Source organism: Stegodyphus dumicola, chromosome 12 (assembly GCF_044657685.1).
Source record: "Stegodyphus dumicola isolate Sdum_Otavi_A_Nest chromosome 12, ASM4465768v1".
Taxonomy (NCBI): domain Eukaryota; kingdom Metazoa; phylum Arthropoda; class Arachnida; order Araneae; family Eresidae; genus Stegodyphus; species Stegodyphus dumicola.
Genome location: NC_140779.1, coordinates 98,727,148 through 98,752,596, shown reverse-complemented (window position 1 = coordinate 98,752,596; position 25,449 = coordinate 98,727,148). Strand labels below are relative to the sequence as shown.

At 33.0% G+C, this 25,449-nt stretch overlaps 1 protein-coding gene across 2 annotated transcripts in view; it reads left to right on the top strand.

Annotated features, from left to right (window-relative positions):
* Window positions 1–25,449, top strand: part of LOC118185358 (LIM/homeobox protein LMX-1.2-like) — a 262,041-nt gene that overhangs the window by 865 nt on the left and 235,727 nt on the right. The gene's annotated exons all lie outside the window — the stretch shown is intronic.

Below are 25,449 nucleotides of genomic sequence, written 5' to 3'. Positions count from 1 at the left end.
GAATTTCAGCTTGAGAGCGGATTAGTTTTCTGCATAAATTCGTTGTACATTGCGTTCTATTTTAACATTTTCAGTTGCTTGAATTGAGTTTCCCTTAGAAAGTCCTCCACGAAAGGCATCCTTCCCCTTAGGCAGATAGCCCTAGTGTGCTTTGCCATAATTAAATACACAAACACCAGTAGCTTGAATTAACTGCTGATTATTACTGCTTGATATGGTGAACACTTGTACGAATATCTCTGAGGAAAATTCCACAGTTCTGATATATTTCATCTGATAAGAATAAATTTTATTAATCTATTATCGGACTTCTGCATTCTATCTATTAGGAACCCATACGCACGCAACAATGCAATTAAAAGAAATGTTTTCCATACACTAAGGTTTTATATAAAATGGATATAATAATAACTGCATTAAAAGAAGAAAATATACATTATCATATATATAATAAAATAATAGATTAAGTTGTTCTATTTACAGAAGTCATCTACTATCGCGAATAATTCATGGTTCTTAGAGCTGTTAATAATTAAGAACACAACGTGAACAGCCGTGTTACAAATTAGCATTCACCCCTCCTTTCATCCCGAACCGAGAACTGGCATCTGTCTACGAAAATATTTCTATCTATTCGTTGTTAAAAAATTCAGAAAAAATAATAATAAATAAGAGAAGAATAATATAAATCTGCAAATGCGAACAACGAAAGTCTTAATTCAACAAAATAAACGCAAGAGGAATGGTTGCAAACTTTGAACAAGCGAATGGGATAAATCCGAAGGGTTACCAAGTTAGAACTATTATCGCCAAAGTTGGCGATGTTTACATTTACCGGGTTCTCTGCGGAAGTGCTTCCTAATGAAATCTATTAGTTTAATTACGTTGCCAAATCTATAAGCCATTGTTTTTTCAATTTGTCATTTTTATCTATTTATTACCAATTTATTACTTTTAAAATTACCATTTATCTTTTTAAATTTTATGTCTTTTTAAATTTATTATTTAAATTTTTAAATAATTTTAATACCGAAATAGAAAGCTGATATTACTCGTTTAATTTTAAATGATGATTCAGCTTTCAAAATAAGCAAATTCATTTCCATAACATTACCTTATTGGTTTAATCCTAGTATCCGGTGCACACGGGATTGGCTACTTTTGGCGACTTTTATGATGAGCAATAAAAACGGGACATATACGATGAATAGTAAACGGGTATTCAAAGAATATATATAGTTATACGTAGTATATACTATGTATATAGTGATAGTATATAGTGTATAGTATACTATCACTATATATACATAGATGTTCTTTTGGTAATTTTTGGGTTTGGGCGATAATTTTCAAAATCGCGCCAAGGCTGCACCGTATACTAGGATTTTACCAAATTATTTTTTATAATATAGAGAATGAAGAAAATACTAGTTCTCAGCCTCATATTTAAATATTAGCTTTTATTAAACATTTTCCCATCAACGACCTAGTGTTTAAGACCGTTGAACCCGGGTTCAACCCGGGTTTTAGTCCTGGCTGATGCATTGGCTGAATGGATATTTTCGTGATTTTTCCTCTTTCGTAACTTTAAGCCAGACTTCTTAGAAGTTTTTCATGGAGAACACTTTATGCAATTCTTTGTGTGTTGGTCGTATTTAAAAAAAACATACATCAGCCATAATTTCTATGTATATCGGGTGTGGAGAACCGTTTTTAATCCTGACTCTGCTTCGGCAGAGTAATGTTGGGATGAAAAAACCATCAGGCAATGCTTCATCCCAGTATACTGAGCAGTGATAGCTATGAAAATTTTAAAAAGCTCTTTATCACAGTTTATCTTATAAAAACAAATATCAAATACTAATTTTTTTTTTTTTTTTTTTTTTTTTTTTTTTTTTAACTTTTTTCAAAAATCGGAAAAGGCAAATAATTGTGTATAAATAAAAAAACATTTTAAATTAAAAAAAACAAAACTTTCAAAAGTTTGAAAATAATCACGAAACAACTCAGAAATTATATAAAATAACTAGTAACTTTAATTATGCAGCACAATTTATGTCAAAAGCTGCCACACATTATTTTTTCCGCCTTACCATTGCTTCCGAGTACACATTTCAAGTGTATTAATATGTGTTGGGACCCCCCACGTTTTACTGCGAAGCTTTGTAAAGACCTAATTTTTTCTAACGAATTATATTTAGTTTATTTAAGCAGCAGTTTCAAGTTTTCGCGGGAGGAGAGTTAGCTCTGAATGTATGCCGCGTGGTTGATTTAGTAACCTTGTAGTTGAATAGTTGGTGCTAGCCACTTTCTTTAGATTATATTGATATTCTAGGTTCGGCTTTGCTGTGTGCAGCCGAGTTAGCGGTTTAGATAAAGAAGAAGCCAGTCATGTAGCTAATCTTTATTGTGATTGTACATCTTATTTTCTGTTCAAGTTACTTAGCCACAAGTGGTGGTTAATTGTGAGCACCGAGGGAATGAGTTTTTGTTTAATTTAGTTAAAATAAAAAGATTATTAAAACCTTCTTTTGCAGCCATCTGTCTTTCAAGATCTAGCGAGAATTCGCTATCTCGTCTTTCAGCAGGTCTACCAGTTTATGATTCCGAAACACACTAGAAGATTATACAGTTTTACGGAGATCAGTTTCTTTTGTTCGAGTCGCTATTGGTTGGTTTTTTTACGACGGACACGATGTTTTTAAAAAGCTATTTCTTTTACCAAGAGCTATAGAACAGGAGTTTTCTGTAGACGTCCCTCGAGAAAAGAAGAAGAAAAAGAATTAGGAACGTAATGCTTATTATCTGCAGAAACCGTGATTACCAAAGATTAATCTTATTAGAAAACTATGATATTTAATGTCAAGTCGAGACTTCATACATTCGGGTTCGATTACTACATTAAGGCTAAAGCCAACGAAAATCCAGAAAACGTAATTTTAAAGACGAAAGTGCTGGCATATGGTTTCGAAAATGCGATGCTCTACAGAAGCTCTAGAGAAGGGGGGAAGAGATAAAATTATAAATATTTTGACAAAAGAAAGAGAAGTTCTTTTCTTAAAATATTTCTTCTTAGGGTGTTCGGGCTCCTAAACCTGCCCTGACTGTAATATAATGTTTCTAATTCGTTCTTTGATCTCAAACAAATCATCGTAAATTTTTAATCCAAGCACTATTCCTGTTTAGTTGATAAGATCACTTACATTAAATTTTTTCCTGAAACTTTTTTGAAATTTGTTGCACAATTGAATTATTCGTGAACCTTTAAATCAAGAAGTGCACGTTTTTGGAAACTATCGCTTATGGTCTGGTGACTTTGTAACTTAAAATCACTTTCATTAAGCAACATCAAATTTTGCCTTCCCTACCTAACACACTTTTCACAGAATCATCAAACTATACCAATCTTATTCCAGTGCTGCGTATGTGACTGAAATGTATCCTAGCTGAAATAGAGTTCCTTAGAAGCTAGAATATTGAAGAACTATGTAGCGACTATTCGCTGAGTTTTTGTAGCATAAAGTCTCTATCACATCGCAAGGAACATTTCTCAGAACCCGCACATTTCTACGAAACCTACGTAGCTAAGTTACCTTTTTTACACTCATGTCCATAAATTAAGGATAATTCGGAGTCACGCGGAAATCGAACTCTAAAATAAATATATCACCTGTAAAATCACTACACACATCTTCAAGAATCATATGCAAATTTCAGGAAGTAACCAGATGACACCGATAGTACGTCACAATGACGAGAGTGTAAAAGAGTGATATATAAGGAATACAGGTAAAGAAGTAAAATTGTTCGCAGGCGCTTTATAAGCATTTCAGTGCAATAACCGAATAGTTATGACACAAAGGACGCATTTGGATGATTTTTTACGTGGTAGAATTGTCGGCCGTCTGGAATGTGGGCGTACCCAACTGGAAGTATCAGACGAAATTGGATTTGCCCAGAGTGTCATCTCCAAGCTTTAGCAACGATTTCAAGATGATGGTAGTGTGAGTAGACGTTACAGCACAGGTCGCCTCGGATTTACAACGCCGAATGAGGACCGGTATTTGGCAGTTAAGACAGAGCACAGCCTCAGACCTGTCTCGTCAGCTCTCTTCAGCCACTGGTACGACAATTTCAAGGCAGACCGTGTACAGACGCTTAGGGCAGATTGGTCTATATGCTCGTAGACCTGTCAGATGCGTTCCACTTACTGCAACTCACTGTCGACTGCGGTTAGCTGGAGGAGAGAGCATGTATTGTGGACACGGCAACAGTGGGCTTGTGTGATGTTTTCCGACGAGACCAAGTTTAGCTTGCAGTCTGATTCTCGCCGGACTTTCATATGGAGAGCTCCAGGTACCCGTTACCACCAAGAAAACATCATTGAACGACACCGTTACAGTGGTGCAGGAGTGCTCGTTTGGGGTGGAATTATTCTGGGTTCCAGAACTGACCTGCATGTTCAAATTCGAACCATGACAAGCCAAATCTATCGGGACGTCATTCTGGAACAACATGTACGTTTGTTTCGGGGCGCCATGGGCGCACAGTTTGTGTTTATGGATGACAACGCCCGTCCTCACCGTGCAAACATCGTAAGCGAATGCCTTCAATCGGAGGATATCACCCGTATGGACTGGCCAGCATTCTCACCGGATTTGAATCCAGTAGAGCACGTGGGGGATATGCTTGGCCGACGAGTATGTCTACCGGAACTTCGGAGAGCATTGCTTTTTGAGTGGTGTAATATCCTCCAAGATCAGATCAATAATTTGATACTCAGCATGCCTAGGCGTTGTACGGACTGTATTGCATCGTCTGGGAGACGTACAATGTATTAACAATCATACCAACCATGTAATATTGGTTTTTTGTAAATAGGTTTTTTTGTAATTTGCTCCAGGGAGAAAAAATCGCTAATTTGTTTTAATAATATCGAACATATAGCATCTTTTTTTGCTCTTTACCTTTTATTTAATAAATAAGCTTTATAAATAAGTCAAATTTGTTTTGCCTGATTCCTTTGCCTGATTTTGCATTATCCTTAATTTATGGACATGAGTGTACTTACTAAACAGACTTGAACGCCAAATAGTAATCGATTATCTCTCAGATTGGGATCACGTGATCCTTCAGAAGCTTCGTCTGATTGGTTGATCTCTACCCGGGATAGAGCCGCAGACGGAACAGTTTCGGCGAAGTTTCAAGGGACATAGTTCCCGTAGCTAGGCGGGATTTCGCTTCCAGCGGAGCTGCTTTTTTTTAGGAATCCTCCTGTTTAAACCAGTGCTACCAGAATCTCCTTTCTCAGAAAAATTGTGTCTAGCTGGGACCATCGCTAGATGTGATAACCCCTTAACCCTTTGAAGGGCACCGATATACGAGTCTTATATATACCGGATGTTTATCAATTTTTTAACCTCCTTAAAATAGCTAATTTTTTTACACCAAAAGCTGTAATCATAAGTTTCTACTGTTTTCTTTTGATTTTGAATATTCATAAATTCCATTGGAAGTTAGGAAAGAATTCACAATCTTCAAATATATGACGCACACGTGCTGAACCTTTTATATTTACTGCATTTCAATTAAAACTGAAAATTAAAAGAAGATTATGTATACGTTTTTAATACCGGTCTCCTACTGAGGGTATCTTGCCAATAGATGGCAGCACTAGGCTTCTTCTTCTCTACTCTGTGAGATGACAGAATTTCGTTGCATTATAATAGTTTATGACGCAATAATTTGCTTATGATTAATTTACAAGTTATTTAGGATTCAGTATTATGTTCATGGGTGTATGGAAAGTTTACTGACCCTGTCCTAGGACTGAATACAAGTATATTAGTTTCATACTGAATCAAGTATATTAGTTTGAATACAAGTTTATTAGTATATTCCTTGTTTACAATACTCGAGTTTCTCATTCGTCTCTGTTTAGCTAAAATTTTAATTTCAGCACTCCACCCTTTCCCATGAGAAAGACTCATCTGGCGTCAAAAAATGTTACACAGCTGTAAAGGTTAAATGTGGCATTGTTAGCCTTCAAACACACCCATTTTTTTCGTGTTTTCCAAAATCTTAGAATGCAGTCGAAAATGACAGGTGACGGACAACAAATTTGTCACACAGGGGTCATGCCATCTTCACAAAGGAACTGTGATAACATCAAACAGAGTCGTAGCTAGGGTTTTCAGCGCCCGGGGACAACTGAAGATTTCGCGCCCCCTACTGCTTGCCAAGGATGGAAAACATTTAATTCTAAAATGTCGTAACATCAGTTTGGCGCCACTTGGATTCTGCGACCGGGGACAGATGCCCCCTTGCCCCCCTCTAGCTACGCCCCTGACATCACACAAAGGGAAAGCTCTAAAAGTATGGGAAATTGAAATCCACTTTAGGTCCATTTCTTAGTGCAGTAGAAAAACTGCAGATTTGAAAGCATGCTTTTATTCTTTAGGTCTTTATTAATTTCAGATGAGAGACTAAGGAATACAAGAAAAATTTTCCCCTTGGAAAAAGATTAGGATACAAGTACGTGGTTTAGTAACAGCTGGTGAATTGAGGGAAATATTTCTAAGGCCAGTTTTAGATGCAAAACATTTATCTTTGGAAGGGGGGAAAAGTGGCAAATATTTGAGTTTTTAAAGTTTTGATTGAAATAAAAGCTTTGAGGTGTATCAAATAATAAAATCGTTTAACAGCTTTTCTTCTTGAACAAAATGATATATTACAACCTATATTTACAAAAAATTAAAAAGGGCCCCTTACCGTGCCTGGTAATTGAAAGTGTGTGTAGGGATGGCGATTCTTGCTATCATAGCCTGAAGCATACGCTTTTCATATTTCATATATTATCTAAAGCATAAAATATAATAACTTCAAAAACGCAACATAATTTTTCAGCTGAGTCGTATTGTTTAATTTTTAATTTTTGTAAAATTTTTCGCTTGAGTAACTTCTCCTTGTAACATTATACTAGCTCAATTACAGCATGATACGGTTTCTGTGCAGCAATGCATGTAAATTTGCTAAACTTTTTCCTAAAATAATAATATTGAATTTAAATCACTTTAAAAATCGTTTTACCCGTATTTGACATAAGTATATTCAGTTGAGTGGCATCATGAAAGTGGGAAAATCAAATTTTATTTTCTAATGGTAAATTTCAAGCGAAATTTTAAAAGTTTTTTGCCTTCAGACTTACATAACTGTACTCAAGCACCCATCTGTATAGATGCACATCAAAAGTTCGCAAAAACAGATGGAGGGGAGGGAAAAATTCACAATTGGCAGCTACCTGGGGAAAAAAAAATGTCGTAGAGGGGGCATCGGTATAAAATATATACCGACCCTCAAAATTCAGGATTTCACTCTAGATTTTTTTAAAGTTTCAATTTTGTGTTCTAAGGGTCTATAAGTTACAATTCATTCAAAATACCACAATTTAAATTATTTTATATACCGCCCCTCAAAGGGTTAAGTAACAAATCTAAAGAAGGGTTAAAATATGCTTTTATTTTTAAATATGTTTAGAGATGGAACCTCTTGAACGTACAAGAAGCCTCTACTTGGGCTCTAATTCAAAATAAAAATATTAAACTAATCTAATGTTAAATTTAATTAACCAGCAGAAGCTGCACAGAATCAAACTCGCAGAGCTGGCAATTAACCGGCGTATATTAGCAGGCACGTATTAAGTACTGCCGTAGAATAGCAATCTTGGACCAATAGCAACAATGTGGCCGAAAGGCAGAACACGCTGTCCTACTGAAATGTCCCAGACTTCAGCTTAAATACTCATTTCTGCCTATTAGCATAAATTGCAATCCTTAAAACTCATTCTGGCAGGGAAACGTAGGTGCGAAACTAGAAGGTAAAGGAAAGGCTTGTTCCAAAATAAAAGTAACTATTAGAAAATTAAAGTAAAACCCTACAAAATCAAGAAATTAAGTTTTAAATGGAGCATTTTTTGAATATAAATATTTCGGAAATTTGTAACTGCAGCAGATCAGTTTTTAAATTTATGCATTATTTTCTTCATAATATTGTTTGATATAATGAATGTCAAGTAATTAATACATTGGAGACTTATGAAAACATTGTTGAAAAGCCTACTTGTTAATTTAATAATTTTCCTAAAATTTTGATATTATAATTTCATGTCAAGGATTAACTCTAAACAAGACTGTTATTTCAAATTATTTATGGTTCTAAACAGTAAGTTGAAAGGATATTTCTAGAGAGAAATACAATATGTATACGATAAAATAATACAAATTATATGAAAGCAAAAATAATTAATTTAAAATTTTACTTTTCAAAATTTCTTTGAATTTCCCTCAGTACTTTGAAATAAAAATTTATCTTCTATAGATTCATAAAATAATTAACGAAAACGAAATTCCTAGATTTATAAAACGTACTTACTTGGGCCAATGGTTCAACTTTCATGGGCCAATAGTTCAGCTTTCATTTATAAAACTAAGACATTAAATAAGAAGTATACAGTCGGATTAAAAAAAAATATAGGGTGAAGTGCAGAATCGCTCACTTATTTGGCGTGTTATGTTTGGTACATTTTTACAAGAGGGAATTGGATTTTTGTCAATTTCCTTTGACTTTTTAAGTGAAAATGCATCGATGTGTACATGGACAAAGTCAAGGGAGAGCGCAATGGAGAATTTGTGCAATTCTCTGATGTCTTTTGGGCGAAAATAGGTCGATGTGTACATGGATACCGAGTTTGTGCGATTCTTAAAAACGCGCCAAGCAGTGGGTGATTCTGCACTTCTCCCCAAATACATTTATCTAACAAGCATTCATATTTTATCATTATCAGTATAATATAAATATAAAATTCAATCATTTTGAAATTTTCACAAAGGTTTGAATCTGAATACAGTGTGAACTCCCCTTAACACAAATTCAAATAATTGAAACTGTGAAAAAGTAGCTTGAAATTCCATTTCAACATTTAGGTGCCCTCCCATGCCCTGGGATTCAAACTAACTAAAATTCATTATACTGTGGAAATCCATTACAAGAACTACTAAGGTTAAAAAAAAAAAAAAAAAAAAAGCAAGCTAATTGAGAAACTTCTAGGAAAAATTCTTTAGAACTAGTTAGAAAGTTCTTTGTCGATGGTTTGACATGAATATTCCAAAATCTGCTCGACTCGAGCTGCCATCTATATTTAAGGCAATGAACTTTTGCTGTGCGTTGAAAATCAATGTACAGTACAACTTCAAATATTCGGATTACTGAAATCACATTCCATCCTGATACTAAAAAAATCCATCTAAATAAACTGTTTTTTTCTTTTCATTTGATCAATACGTTATCGTTTTAATGCTAGAGAAAGAGTTTAAAAACAAAAGAATAAATAAAAATAATTAAATAAATAAAAAGATAAAGATGTAGGGAAAGAAGAGTCCAAAAGGATTTATGTTCAGTTTTCTTAGTAAGATGTCTTGCAAAACCTTTTTTTGTCTTTTTATTATTAACTTTTTTGTGTGTTAAATTCATTAATAAAAAATTATTTCCTTCGCACTTACGCCGCATAAAATTCAAATCAACAGCAAAATCACAAAATTATTTGAAAACATCATATATTTAGAATTTCTGATATAAGTCTCGCGTGCTAGAGATAAAAATGTGCTATTCCTACAGTACTGCCAATACTCGTTTTCAAATAAGTGAGTATGCCAATCAAAAACCCATTAAAGTTTTTACAAAATATGAAAAAGAAAATTCGGGGATCCAGGTACACATGTTGGGGTGGAGGGCTACATTAATCAAAATCTGATGGCTCTAGGTACCGTCGCTTTTTCAGAATGCGAGGAGCAAACATACGTACATGCATATTTTTCGTTATTTAATTGCTTAAAAATAATACAGGGCGATAATATTTGGTGGCAGCGATTTTAAAAGTGATACAGCAGTTTATAGTGGACGATGCAAAATCCCGTTTCGAGTCTAACAGCCTGTTCGAGCTAATCCCCTTTTGGGTTAAAAAACACTTTTATTAATCACATTTTATTTTAATATATATTACACAGGTAAGTCTTTTCATATTCAAGAAAAACAACATTTTATTTTAGAGAATAAAAAAGTGGGATTATATTGTATTTGAAATTGTATCGTACAATGTATTGGAAAGCGAAAATGTTTTTAGTGGCGTGAGAATTAACTATGTTTGGTGTAGTTTTAGGTAAGGAACGTTTGTTACCAGTAAATAATAACTTAAATGCAAAAACATAAAATAAACCTATATATGATACGTCATTTTTTTTCTGCTAACATTTATTAGCTATGCATTTTCCGAACATTTTATGTCAATCTGCGGGTCATAAACACTCGTTTAAAATTATTTAATATCTTAAAGTATGTTACTTCAATCAGCATGATGTTTACAGATAAATAAATAAATTATTAGGAAGCTTAAGGTCACTTCGCTTAGAACGTAAAATAAGCGATTTGTCTACTATAGTTTTATAGTTTAATAAAGACACTTTTTTATGTGAGTATAGTTAAGTCTGTTTATCTGTGATGCACATTGTTGGTGCTCTGCTTCCATATTCTGTAATTAGAAGGAGAGTTTAAGTCTATTTCTAGACAGACATTTTATCGAAACTTTTCTCTAGTTATGGAAGAAAAAAATTTCTGCAAGGTTACGCTATTTACACTAAACGCTCTTCAGAGAAGCTTGCAGTACATATGAAGGAACTCTTTCTTTCTTTCTTTTTTTTTTTTCTACCGCAGGAAAACTGTTTTCTTTCAAAGAAATTTTAGTTAGCATCGAAAATCTTTCTTAATTATTTGAAATTTTCTTTTCGAGTTTAGTGTTCAATTTATCGTACGTAATTTTTTTAATAATTAATTTACATTCCTCTTTTTCCTAATTAGTTTACATGCATTTATATATATAATTACATATAATTAACATATAAATATAATTAATTTTATACATATAATTATATACATATATTCTTTACATATAATTAATTTTCCTTCCTGTTTCCGAAGAAATCTATATGCTAGTTATAGCAGCAAAGTTAATGTTTTTACTTTCTTATACCTTATGAAAAATTCCATAACAAAAGATATTTTCCTTCAGTGACGATGTTTCTTAGCCAATTTAGTCATATTCTATTACTTTTATTTATGACCAGCGCTCCTTTTTTATATGGGGGGACGAGCAGATTTCCTTGTTTATGTAAAGAATATTTAAAGTGAATATTTGGTTCTTAACTGGAATTCGATTTAGAAGTTCGATTATAAACCACTCTAATTCTTTAATCATAATTAAAAATAGAAAATATATTTTTTTAGTTTGGTCAAAGCGAATGAAAACAATTTATTTATCGTTATCTCTCACACGTTCTCCGAACTGCAGTAGAATTCCTATGTTAAATGTTATTATATTTTTCCAATGATATAAATGGAAGTTGAAATTATTTTCAAATATAAATTTATATTAATTCAATATAATTAATTCATGAGTAAGTTCATTTGCTACCGAAATTAAGCTACTGCAATGGAAATGGCTAAACTTGTGCTGCCATCTACATATAGAATATTTAATTTCTTTATAAGATCCACTCTCTTTAACAAATGGTTTAGTTGGTGCTGCCATCTACAGACAGAATGTTTTACTTTGTAATATTTTGTATAATTTCTGAGCAAACTCTTATTCAAATGCAAGTTAATATTATACAAAATAATTTTAAGGTCAGTATAACTAGTTTATATAACACCAACACCAATATAGTGATACACAGCAAAAAATAACCTACAGAAGATTCAGATAATTCAGAAAAAGCTCTGAGAGATATGATATATACCGCTTGTACAACAACAGTAATGTTCAAAGACTTATATCTGCACTATTATAAAATTTATAAGAAATGCAGCTAAGAAATTTTATAAAAATAATTGAAGAACGTGAAAACGCACTCATCAGAATTTAAAGACTCAGATCATTCCCCTTGAAATCCACATCTTGCCAATACTTTATCAAACTTATATTTGAAGTTCATTAAATTGCACTTTTGATTTTTAAGTTACAAATCTCCAGATGTGGTACTCCATGCTGCTAGTTCTCTGTAACATGTGTCATAGCCGCAACTCTTTATGGCAAAATTAAACTTGTTACTTGAAAGTTTTTACTTGTTACGTGACTTGTTGTTACTTGTTACGTAAAAGCAGGCATCTGAGCCTTCTGGTATTCCAAAAATTACATACGTTCTGAGTAATATTGGATGCTTAAATTTAATACCATACGTCCTAGAAGCAAATTATTATTTTATTTCAGATTATGAGAATACATTAGCTGCATGTTTTTTTTTTTTTTTTAAATCATAATTTCTTTATTAGTTTAGAAACTATTTCTTTAGTAATGGAATTCTTACTATTCTATGTCACAATTGTATGGCTGTTAACTCCAATCTACGAGGGTTGGAACTTTAATAGTGGCAACACAGCTAAAAAACGGTACGCAATAAAACCAAAGAATATCGCGTATACTACACGTGAACTACATCTCAGCAAAAAGACCTCTCAGAAAAAAGACTCGTCCTGCCTACGTCACGCGCATGCGGAGTGACGCGAAGAACGAATCCTTGTATTAGCTCGCGGTCTAAAGTAAGTGTTGTCAGGATGTTTTCAAAACAAGAACAACGATGTTGGATAAAAAAATTGAATGTGCCAGAGGTCGTACAGCACGACAGTGTCGTCAAGGGCTTCAAGAGGCTTGTGGGGAATCTGCATTGCCTTACAGAACCGTAGCAAGATGGATGAAAGCATTCAATGAAGGACGCCAAAACGTGGCAGACATGCTGCGGCCAGGTCGTTCGAGTGTCAGTGATGCAGACGTGCAAGCTGTTGCCGCACTAATAGACATTGATCGCCGCCAAACGATTCGTCAGCTGGCCGGACAAACAGGATTAGCGCATACGACTGTGCTGCACATTCTGAAGGAACACCTGTCCATGAGAAAAATTGCTTCACTATGGGTTCCCCATCAATTGACGGAAATGCAGAAATGGCTACGATACGATGCTGCCCGAACCCACCTGGAGCGCTATGAGCGCGAAGGAGATGCTTTTTTACGCCGTATCATTACGCTGGATGAGACTTGGGCCCGATCGTACCAGCCAGAACTGAAACGCCAATCAAACGAATGGCGTCATCACGGGTCACCACGACGTTCGAAATTTCGTCAGAGCCTCAGCAATGTGAAAGTTATGGTGATTCTCGTGTACGACTGTGATGGTGTCATCCTAACGCATACCGTTCCCCCACAGCAGACCGTCACTGCGCAGTATTACTGCTAATTTTTGGAGCACAATCTCCGACCAGCTTTGAGAAAAAAACGGCGACACTTTCTGCAGAACGCTCCTCTCATTTTGCATGACAATGCTCGGCCGCATGCAGCGCAAGCGGTGACTGATTTGTTCAAGCGATGGGGCTGGGAAGTGCTTTGCCATCCACCATGTTCCCCAGATCTAAGCCCTTGTGACTATGACTTAATTCCTAAGATGAAGGAACCACTTCGTGGCACTCGCTTCCAAACTGTTCCTGAAATTCTTGCGGCAGTAGACCGGTCCATTCAAACTATCAACAAAACAGGCGCTGCTACAGGTATTCTGCGACTTCTACATCGTTGGAAACGAGTTGTACACAATGCTGGCTACTATATTGAAGGACTGTAAAACATGGTGACATGAATCACTTTTGTATTCCTTGTAAATAAATAGTTACCACTATTAAAGTTCCAACCCTCGTATTACCACTTTGTTTCTAGTATCCATGGCAACCATGTGAATTAAATTTATTCTGTTTCTCTGCGTTAAGCACGTAGTGCAGTGTTTAATGGTTTTAGCATAAAGACAGTTTCACGTGCACTTCGAAATGACATTTTCAAAACTGAACTGAGAATTTTTTTTTCCTGTTTAACGTTCACTTCATAAATATTTCCCAGTTTAACGTTGAATATATGGGTATTTCATATACTGAACTTGCTTTCCTACCCCCTTTTATTTTACTAATTTTATCATGCTAAAATCGAGTAGGAAAAATTAGGCGAATATTCTGATTTTCGAAGGACGCAATTATAGTAAGAAAATAGCATGAAAAGTATTCCTGGTAACTAACACAATATTAATTGTTTCAAAGAAATCTATATTTCCAATAAGAATTCATAGTAATACACTATTACAGTATCTAATAAATTATTTTCATTTCCTTGTGTCTTGAAATTTTGCTCACTTTTACTGTTGTCCACTGCTAGTAACTAAGCCTCAAATTGCTTAATGCTGCTGGAAGTGCCGAAAGCCCCCAGCTTTCAAATCATCGTCATTGTTCCCGGTTGTCATCATCTTCGTAACCGTTCAGTCTGTCTTGCCACGCGCAATGACCTTCCATCAAGAGATATCCCGTTTTCTTGAAGCTCTTAACTATTATTGTTTCATCAGTCAGAGCCCCTGCGCCCAAAATCCATGGGCAAATCAATTGATAGGACGAAAGCGAACACTACCTGGACGAATTCATTTTAAAATGTGAGGGAGCTCGTTTTCTGAAAGCTTTGGAGGAGCTGAAAATTATACAAATATTTGAAAACACTTTTTTTCTCTTAGAACCCTGTGGGAAAAACTGTTTTCTATGGGGAAAATTGTGAGAGGGGGGGGGAATACTCGAGTAAATACGATATATCGCTGTTTAGCGGCTGAAATTAATTTAGCAGAATTTCAGTCTTTTTACGATCAAACAGAAATGTTAAAAAATTTTAAAAAATCCTTCGAATGAAGATTATTTCGTATTTTTAATGTAATTTATCAATTTTTGAAGTTTTCTGAAAGGTCAGCTAAGTTTCTTTAATTACTATAATGTTTTTACCTCTCTGTGTCAATAAATTTGGGGGCTCTAAAATCTTGAAATTTTTATACATTGTAAAAAAGAATCGTTGCCCTCATTTAAAGAAAAGTATGTATTAATTAGACGATTTTCATTACTTTTAGTGCATCGCATTATGAGTTAATCTATCTAACAGTTGCGTTTTAAATCCATAGCGATCACTTTACTTCATTTGGAAAAAATCACTTTACTTCATTTGGCAAAAGATCACTTTACTTCATTGCAGTTTTATATAAATGGAACTTGTCTTCGCTCTGAAATAAGAGCATTTCTTTCCTTTTTTTATTAGCCTAAAAGAACCTTACTCCCGAATGAGGTATTAGTCTCGAAACGACATTTTGCCTTGAATCACTATAAATGGCGTATCACTTTTCAAATTTTTGCAGCCAGATATTATCGTCCTGTATTATATTTAAAGAAATTATAATGAAGAATCTGCATAAATGTATGCATGGTTCTCGCACTGTGAAAAACCAACGGTACCTAGAGGCATCAAATTTTGAATAACGTAGTGCTCCATCCAAATATGTGCATTTTGGAAGTCAGAATTTTGAATTTCGAATTTTATGCTTATATTTTGCAGAATTTTAATGAATTTGTAATTGGCAAATTCAACGATTTGAAAGCGAGCAGTGGCAACACAGTATGGAATAAAATATGCTCTCTAGCTGTTATGCTGTTTTTTGTGATTTTGTGATTTTTCTGTTGAATCGAATTTTAAGAACGTGGTATTTAATAAATAAGGTAAAAACACGAAATGTTAATAAAATAAAGACAACTAACAAGGTTTTGTAAAGCCATCTTGTATACTACAATGCTGCTTTTAAAATTTTTCTAATTTTGCTGTTAAATTGTATGTGGCGTAAGTGCCAAGAAAATGATGCTTTAATAAAGCTAAAAAGACCCCCCCCCCCCGAAAAAAAAGGGTGGTTAGTAGAAGTGAGTGTAGACTGCAAGCTCAGCGAGAACGTAAAATAGCTTAATAGCTTAGTAAACTTTTTTTGGGTGTCTATTAAAACCTGAAACCTTTCAGATTTGTTTTTCAGTTAATTTGTTTCATTATTATCGTTTTCCATTACAGTAAAATACTAGCTTACGGTGGTACCTTGGTATATGTCTTGAATTCGTTCCAGATCTTTTCACGTATACCAAACGAACTTTACCAATAAGAAAGAAAGGGAAAGTAATTAATGTGTTCTTATAAAACATCCTATCGTTATTTTTAGAACACTGCTTAGTACTAAAACACAAATACAGTGAGATATATATATATATATGCTGTGCATAAATGAGGAACCGCATATGAATTTGTATACATAAATGTTTTTCTGCTATCCAGATCAGAAAGAATTTTTTAACACGTTGTGATATCTCTGATCATTGTATAATAATCGATTTCACCTCTTTCGAAACGATATTCTATTTAATACCGTTTTTGTTTTTCACAATCGCAGACACTTATCGCCCTCGGCATACGGTATACAATAGCCAAGTCGCAAATACATACACCATCTTTATACTTTTCGGAAATCTATTTTTTCACTTCCATGGTGATCCTAATAATTTTCTTCGTTGCTTGACTCTCCTTATTAACTTTCGGAAAGCTCATTGGTAATGGATTTACAAAAGTTTTAGGGGTAAAAAAAACAACAACAACTCAAAACTCACGTGAAAATTCAAAGTTATAGTGTGGGTTGTTAACTGAATAATAGCAACAGCGTAGTGACGCTCACAGGCAGTCATAGCATTACTCAAAAGTAATAAATAAGGGTAGACAATCGTGATTCATCGAATTCGAGTCGCATTCTAAACCAATGTAATATACGAGCAAAAATGTTCGTGCTCAGCTAGGTCGTATACCAAGTTGGACGTATTTCAAAGCGGGCGTATACCGAGTACCACTGCAAATAAATAAATCCTGAGTAAAAGAAACAAAATGGATTTTCCATTTCATTAAAACAAATATTATTTATGTGGCAACATGCTGGAAATAATATCCCGCGTACTACCGCATACGATGCAAGCTGTACTATTCAGATAAATCGTATAAACGAAAGCATTATGCATGTATATTTCACATACAACAAACCTTTGAGAATAATCCTTTTTGCGTTTCTAGTCTAAGGCCTCGCATGCAGACATACCTGTTGAAATCTGTAGATCCATATCTGCAAAATGCATCAAAGTATTTCAAACATGGTCTTTGATTACATTAATTTACAGTCCTTTATGTTTTAATTTATAGCAAAATTTAGGAAACTTGGTCTTGGAATATAATAAAAGCTTTAATATTAATGAAAGTTATCGAGCCATGTTCTGATATCGAAGTTAATGGCAGGAATATTGCGTGAGGTTCGTAATCAAAATAGCATGGTGTCCAGTTGCACTAACCCGGAAATACCATCATATGGTCTCAAGGTGCACCATATTTTCTCTATCTGCTAGAAACCGGAGTTGTAGGTAGAGTTTTTAGTACTCGGGGACAACTAAAAGTTTCGCGCCCCCTTCTATTTGCCAAAAATGGAAAACATTTCTTTCTAAAAACCCGTAACATCAATTTGACGTCGCCTGAATGCTGATCTTACCCTCCCCCTCCTCTAGCCAAGCCACTGCTAGAAACTTCCCGAAAAATAAGATTTAGGCGCCTACTGTTCTGAGAAGCTTTGTAAAATAATGTTTCCACTTTGTCTGTGAAAGCTGTGGTGGTGGTGCTGTCTAGTCTCTTATTTATTTCAAGTAACTTGTTCAGTGCTACTACAGTGAGGTCTGATTATGATGCTCCAGATAATGCTCGACTGCAATCCCGGATATGGTTTTGAATCTTCGAGAAAGTTAATGAGTTATATGAATCCTGACTTTTGATTCAATTGTTTTTAAAAGGCTGCAGTCGAAAACATAGCGGCAAAAACATAGCGGATGAAAACGCCGAGGAGAAAACTGAGCAAGGCGAAAACCTCGTCGTAACAAACATCGTAGGAGAAAAGAAAGCAAGGAGAAAAATCGCAGTTCTAAGATATCGTGGTGCAAAACATCGTCATCGAAGATAAAGCGTTTCCAAAACTTCGCAGTTTAAAACCATCGCCGTCGAAAATATCATGGTAAAAAATAAAGCATGTACAAATCTTCGCATGATGATGCCTCCTACATTCGTTTTCAAGCTTTAAAAATTCTCTTAATGATTTGTGAGAGCAGGAAACTTTATTCAAAAATTGAAAATGAGTACAAAATTCATGCTTCTTACAGTATTTAACATAATTTTATAATAGGATAATTAATGAACAATTTTGATAGACGTAACCACATGCAGTTACTCATCTTCATGACCATGTTTTGCACGAAAAATTATTAATAATACTTTATAAGAAATATTAATTAATTAATATCCTTTATTAGTTAACTTTAAAAGTTTAAAATTCTATTAACTGCTATACCTAGAAACATTTTTCTACTCAATTTTAGTCTTTGAATGCTTAAATTTCCTTCTGTGTTTTACAGCAAAAATATACAATTCAAAAACATGAAATATAAAATTAAAATATTCTTCATTCCTTATTGCGCTCACAAATCATTATGCGAATTTTTAAAGCTTGAAAACGCATGTATGAGACGTTATCGTCATGCGATGATTTGTAAGTTCTTTATTTTTTACCATGATATTTTCGAAGACGATGTTTTCTAACTTGCAAGTGTGGAACCGTTTTATTTTTGCTGACGATGTTTTGTACTGAGGTGTTTTAGAACTGCGATGTTTTATTTTTGCATTTTTTTCTTTTCATGATGTTAAGTACGACGTCATTTTTCACCTTGCGATGTTTTCTCCGAGACGTTTTTATCCGCCATGTATTTGCCACGATATTTTTAGCGGACACTTTTAAAACACATGCAAGAATTTGTTAAAGAAAATTAGACCATAGTGAAGAGCATTAGGTTCTGAAAGAGAATGCTAAGAATGGTCTTATAAAAGTATTTTTATGAAATGAATGACGTTATAGAATGCAAGGATGAAATTTGAATTAAGAGGGATTGAAGTTACAAAATACGAATAGAAATCATTTCGAAGATTTAAACTGCTATCCTAAATTTATATCAGAACCAAACGTCAACAACGTATATTTGAAGTGAAACCATCAATTTATTCAAATCAAATTGATGATCAAAATCAAGTCAAATTGATTTTTATGGTAAAAATAAAGTACTTCAGATACGTTAGATAAAAGAAATAAAGTTACTATATTTTGAGAAAAATTTGTATACTTGCTTTGAGTTATAAGAAAGAAGAAATCGACAATTCTGCGGTTTAATGCAAAACGGAGAAAAGAATCTTTATATATGTCAAATATATACCTAAATAACCGTTAGAAAGCGAAAGTAAAACTATTTGTTTATGCCTCTAAAATGGACAAAAGTCTATTTGCTTTAAGGGTTTTCGTCTAAAATCTGCCAATATTGATAGTACTTAACTTGGCTTTAAACTTTGCTAATTTTAAGTTCATCTGTTATTTTTCTTAACATTTTCTTGAGAAATATAACGTTGCTTGAGGTTTTCAAATAAGAGAAAGCATGAAACTAGCTATGAATTGTACGGGAATGGAGAAAAGGAGAATTAAAAAGCAGAAAATAAATCCAACTTTAACGCTGTATATACATTTTGAGGCTTGTCACCTTTCAGATTTTATATAACGCCCAAATGGGCGTTTTCTTAAAGATTTGTGTGTTACCTTTTTTTATTAAATATCACGTTCTTCGCAATTAAACCATAAAATTCAATTCAACACCAGTATCACAAAATAATTTAAAAAGAGGGTATCTTTAGAATTTCCGATACGCAGTCTCGCGCACTAGAGATACTGTCTTTTTTTTTTTTTTTTTTTTTTTCTCCGTACAGTGTTGCCATCGCTCGTTTTGAAGTCATTGAGTTCGTTAACCAAAAATTCGTTAAAATTTTACAAAACATGAAATAGCTAGTAAAACAAATTCCTGATTCCGAATTTGGGCTTCCAAGCCCATATTCGAGAAGAGGACTACTTTATTCAAAATTTGATATCTCTAGGTATCGTTGTTTTTTCACAGTGCGAGAACCATGCATACATTTATGCAGATTCTTCATTATAATTTCTGTAAATACAGTGTAGGACTCTAAACTTTGGTGGCAACAGTTTGAAAAGTGAAACGTTGTTTATGGTGAACCAACGCAAAATGCCAAAACGAAATCAATAGCCCTTCTGGGAAAATTGTCCTTTTGGGCTAAAAGTAAATAATATTAAATGAAGATTAAACGAAGATGGATACATTATTTTATAACTTTATTTACAACATAACTGAAACATTGCGCAACAATGAAGAGTAAATTTAGGAGAAAAAAGTCACGAAATTAATGAAAAACTTTACTGTACATATTGTCTCGGGTAAAAGCATTGTCAAACATTAATACCTGAAACGTACTAATAAATTACGACAAATTTAATGTTAAAGAGCACACTTCCACCTGATGCGATAAGAGCACCTGATGAGACAAGGAAATATTTGGCCGCTTTGTCAGGTTGCGGAGTACATGAGAAAACCGTTTCCCCCCCTTCTATACAATAGCTCACCTTTGTTTTCGAATACTTGTATTTTTGAAATTTATTTGCACAGATGTCGTGCTAAATACTGAAACTTAGACTACGTTTGTTTGGGTAATATATTATTTTTTTATAATATATTATTTTAAGACTTGCATGTTACAAAATAAATCTCATCAAAATATTCTTTGCAATAGCATAATTTATTCCAAAATTATTAATATTAATTCATATAATAATTCAGACACGCGAAAAGTTTTTGCTGATATGTTTTGAAACACGATATTTCTTGTCTTTTTTTCCCCCTTTAATTTTGAATAAAAATACATTTGAAGAATTATTGTCGGCGTTTGAAAATTTTTACTTGTTTAGCAAAATATATTAACAGTTTCATGTCTGAAGCGAATATTGCAAGACGTTACAAGTTAAAGACTAATTCTATTTGAAATTTAATTATTCACAATTTTTAAAATCATAAATGCACTCAAAATATTGAAAAACTATCCTTGATGCAAATCGTTCAACTATTTCTGATGTGTGAAAGAGATGGAAATTATTAAAACTGTTAAAAATGCACTGAAGTCTGAACCATATTCCACGCTAACAATCAGAAGTATATCCTATGAAAAATCGAACAAACGCAGCGATAATTCGTTGTAAGGAGTTTGGATCTAGTTTATGATACCGAAGTCAAACTCTATAGGTAATTAATATGAATACTTGAGAAATAGGAAAAAAATATCTGTGAAAAATGAATGATATTATGAAGAAAATCCTGTTTCTTACAGAAACGAATGAGATTTTTTAATGCAAAATTCACAAATAATCTACTTTCAGAAAAGAGCAAAATTAATTCATTCAGATTATCGGATGAGGTTTTGGCTGCAATTCGTGCAGATGTATTGCAGTTTTGTTAAAGGTTTCGTACATTTATTTTTTATCTGCATAACAATAAACCTCTTCTGCACATCGTTTAAATGTGTGAAATATAATATTTATAAAAAGAATCGTTTGTTAAAAAGGTCTTATTGTTTTTGAAAGACTGAATTGATTTTGCAGCATGTACTGCAGTTTTATTAATGATTTCATACCTTCCTTTTTTTAATATACTTCCATATACGAAGTAAAGGAAGTATTGCAATCGGAAAAAAGTTCGAGTATCACATTTCAAAGAAAATATCCATCCATTCTGACCATTCTCGAATCCATTTGAACGATTTTTTTGCATGACTTCCGTACGTGCAGACAGGAAAAAGAATTCTTTTTTCTAAAACGGATTGTAAATGGATTTAAAATGGATTCAGAAGAGATTTTTTTCGTAATCATCTGTACGTACATACGTACGTACCTATGTATCTCGCATAACTCAAAAATGACCGTTGAAGGTTGAAATTTTGCATATGGGACTGCTATAACATGTACCAAAAGTTACACACCATATATATAAAGCGGACGCTTCCGGAAATTGGAACAGAGAACTGAGACTAAAGTTTATGGCGAAGTTTTTTCAATTAATTTATAAAAAGTGTTTCGTATACACTTTCAATTGTATGTTTCGGCGAAACGCGATAGAGTTAGCTGGATTCGAAAATCATTAAAAATAATTTCCTCTGAAGAGCCTTAATGAGATTCGAATTGGGCTAATCTACCATTTACCGATTCTTTGTTTTTGTATTTTTGCTTAAGTCATTTGTCGCACTTTAGTTCTAATGTTTAAAATATGCTTACTTTGATCAACATATTGCTTATAATTAGTATTGAATTTTATTTGTACATATTCAAGTGTTTATATTGTTTATTTTATCTTTATTACACATTTCATTGCACTTTATTTATGTTAATATTTTCACTTAACCACAGTATCTAAGCAACTTTTTAGCGTACGAACTAGGAATTTTCTTTTAACTTTTTTCTAAATTTTGCAGCTCAATGCGCAAAGTTTTTGACCACATAGGTCTTTTTCGTTTGTTCTGTTTTCTTTAATTATATATATATATATATATATAAGTAGTACATGAACAAGAGAGGCCTATGTGGTCAAGAATTTTGCGCATTGAGCTGCAAAATTTTTAAATATTTGCAAAGAAATTATTTTGATTATTTGCGTGCATCATTTAAAATTTATTAGTTTTTTCCTAATCCCATTTTGTTTTTGAAGTTTATATCGTTTTGTAGTTTTTACTTTAAGTTCTTATGCGATTACTTTTACTTTTTTAGTATTGTATTATTGTTTATACATGGTGTAACTTTTTTACTCTGGAACTACAGTATCAAATGTACTTTTAAGCAATAGCTATTTGGAACTTTTCTCTTCATTGCATATATATATATATTCCCACCCTGTTACCTGGTGGCTAAATGAACGCAGCAATTTTATTTTTATATGTTGGTAAATCATGCATTTTCTACTACAAAAAGTGGTTGAATTGTGTAGTTCTTATATTCCGGTTAAGGTTTTAATTCCTTTAGTTTATTTGCATGAAATAGTTGTAGAACTATCAACAATTTAAAAGTTGTTTAAGTGGTACTAGGCCTAACGAGGCCGCCCTTTGTTTGCATTTCAAACTCTTAATAGACTAGTGAATTAAGCCGTTCGGTGCACTGACTTCAGTATATTTAGCCCAGTGGTATCATTGTAAAAGTTAACTTTTCAACTTTGTGCACCGAAAGTTTGGTTTTCCTACCCGTTGGTCGAATTGCTTGGTTTTGCATAGAAACTTTAATTTTAATTGTAGTTTTTTTAAAACTGTATTTGCTGTTTTAGGGTTTTATCTATATTTGTTCTTGCTGCGAAATGAGAATTGAATTAATTGAATGGGAAATAGATCTCTAAAGAAATTTGAAAAAATAAATTTAAATGAAGTACAGCGAAAAATGTGTATAATTTAATAGGCTGTACAAGGAATTCATGTGATGTCCACATCAGGTATTCTTTTTTTTTTAGCCTGCATAAAAATAAATCTCATTTGCACATCCTTTATATGGAGGAAATATAATATTAGTAGAAAATTTCTCAGTAAAAATTCCTTGTAATTTTTAAATGAATGGATCTGTTAACAGATCCACTAATAAAATAACTCCACTAATAAAATTGTGTAAGAATAATTATTAAATTAAAATTTTCACAAATTATTTCTTTATGAAGAATTTCTGAAACCTACATTATTGAAATATGTCAAGTTTCAAATACGAGTACAGTCGTGTAAAAATGTTGCATTTGTTTTGGCGAATTAAAATTTTTATTGGCAAATATTTTTCAGAAGTTATACTTTACGATGCTAATCTTGCTGTAATCGAAATTAGAATTAAGAAAACTGTTGCATTTCTAAATATATTTTTTTTTTGTTGTTTACATGCAATGGCTTATAAATCCTCAAGGGAAATTTTGTTTAACTCACGCAACAATTAAAAATTCTAAAGATATTTTAACGAAATTGTTTTTTGTATTTTTTGTGACTTTCATACGGAAAAAAAGTACATATAATTAGAGAGACAACATTTTTTTTGTGATTTTTGTAAACGTCAGTTTTTTGCAGCAGTCAGTTAAATACCATAGAAGAGCTGAGTAGTAACGCTTTAAGAAATATCTATAAATATTTTATACAAGTTACACCCAACTTTCTTCTTGTTTAAAGATATTTTTATTGGGACATTTATCTGATATTTATCTTGATGGGACGTATTTAAAGCTCTTTTTTTGTGGTTAAATGAAAGAAATTGAAACATTATCAATAAGAATGAATCAAAATTATCATCGTCAATGACTCTTTATAATTAACACTGATCTCTCCAAGTAAAATAGTAAGATATCAAATGGATATTGAGTTGTGACTGAATGAGTAATTTTTCTTAATTTAGAATGGCAATATAATTAAGAACATCTTTGAAAAGACTGACTTATTTATGTATATGAATATAAATTAAAATAAAGCATTAAAAGTAAAAAATTATGCCTTTCAAATATAAAATTTGGAAAGCTTAAACCCTCTAATTTATGCAAATTATTTAAATGCAATAGGACCAGGAAAGTTCCAGAAAAATTATCACAAATGGCGAGGTCATTTTGAACTATTTCAAGCAACTTATAGGAAGGAAATCCTCAACAGAACGAACAAAAAAAAAAAAAAAAAAAAAAAAAAAAAGACCCCTTGTAGAAAAATTTCATATTAGCGTTACTTATTTATTGATAAATGATTCTGTACAGAAAACAAAAGACCCTCCGGGGAAATTCCAGCCCCCTCCCATTTTAATTCAAAGCACCCATAAATCGCCCAAAAGAACAAATTAAATCCACCCATCTCCAAGAATTCTGCGAAGAGCAAGAAAAGAAATAAGCAATCGAGAATAACTTATTTTTCGAATGAAAGGGCGCTTAAAATGTATCTCTTCCTAGGAGAAGCGAGGGGAAAGCTGAAAATCGAAATATTTCTCCGTAAGGGGAAGAGAGAGTAAGGATTATTTATTATCCCCCTTGCTTAATCGGAATTTCTACGTCAAAAATTGAGACGATGATGAAGGAACGTAAGATTAATTTCATGAATTGCTTTGCCAATTATAAGAATCATCTTTGCAGTTTTTGAACCCTGGATTCCGAATTGTTATACCCCAGAAGTATATACTCGTTAGCTTCACACGGACACACACACATGCACTATGATGTAAACTTTGTAAGGTAATGCCTTAGAGTTAAAGCGAATGAAATGAAAAGTTTGATGGTGAAGTAACTTAAGAAAAATCAAAAGTACCTTTTCTTTTTAGACCTCAAAATCAACAATATATTTCTCCTAAGAATGCATTTTTTAGTATATATGTATACATTACTTATTTATTTTGATTTTCATTATGATTTAGCTTTCAATACTGAAAACTTCAGTTAATTTTAGCCTTTACTTTATCTTAACATCTTTCTAGTTCACTAAAGTAAATAGTTGGATTTTGGTGATTTGGATGTGGGATTTTTAAAGGACCCACT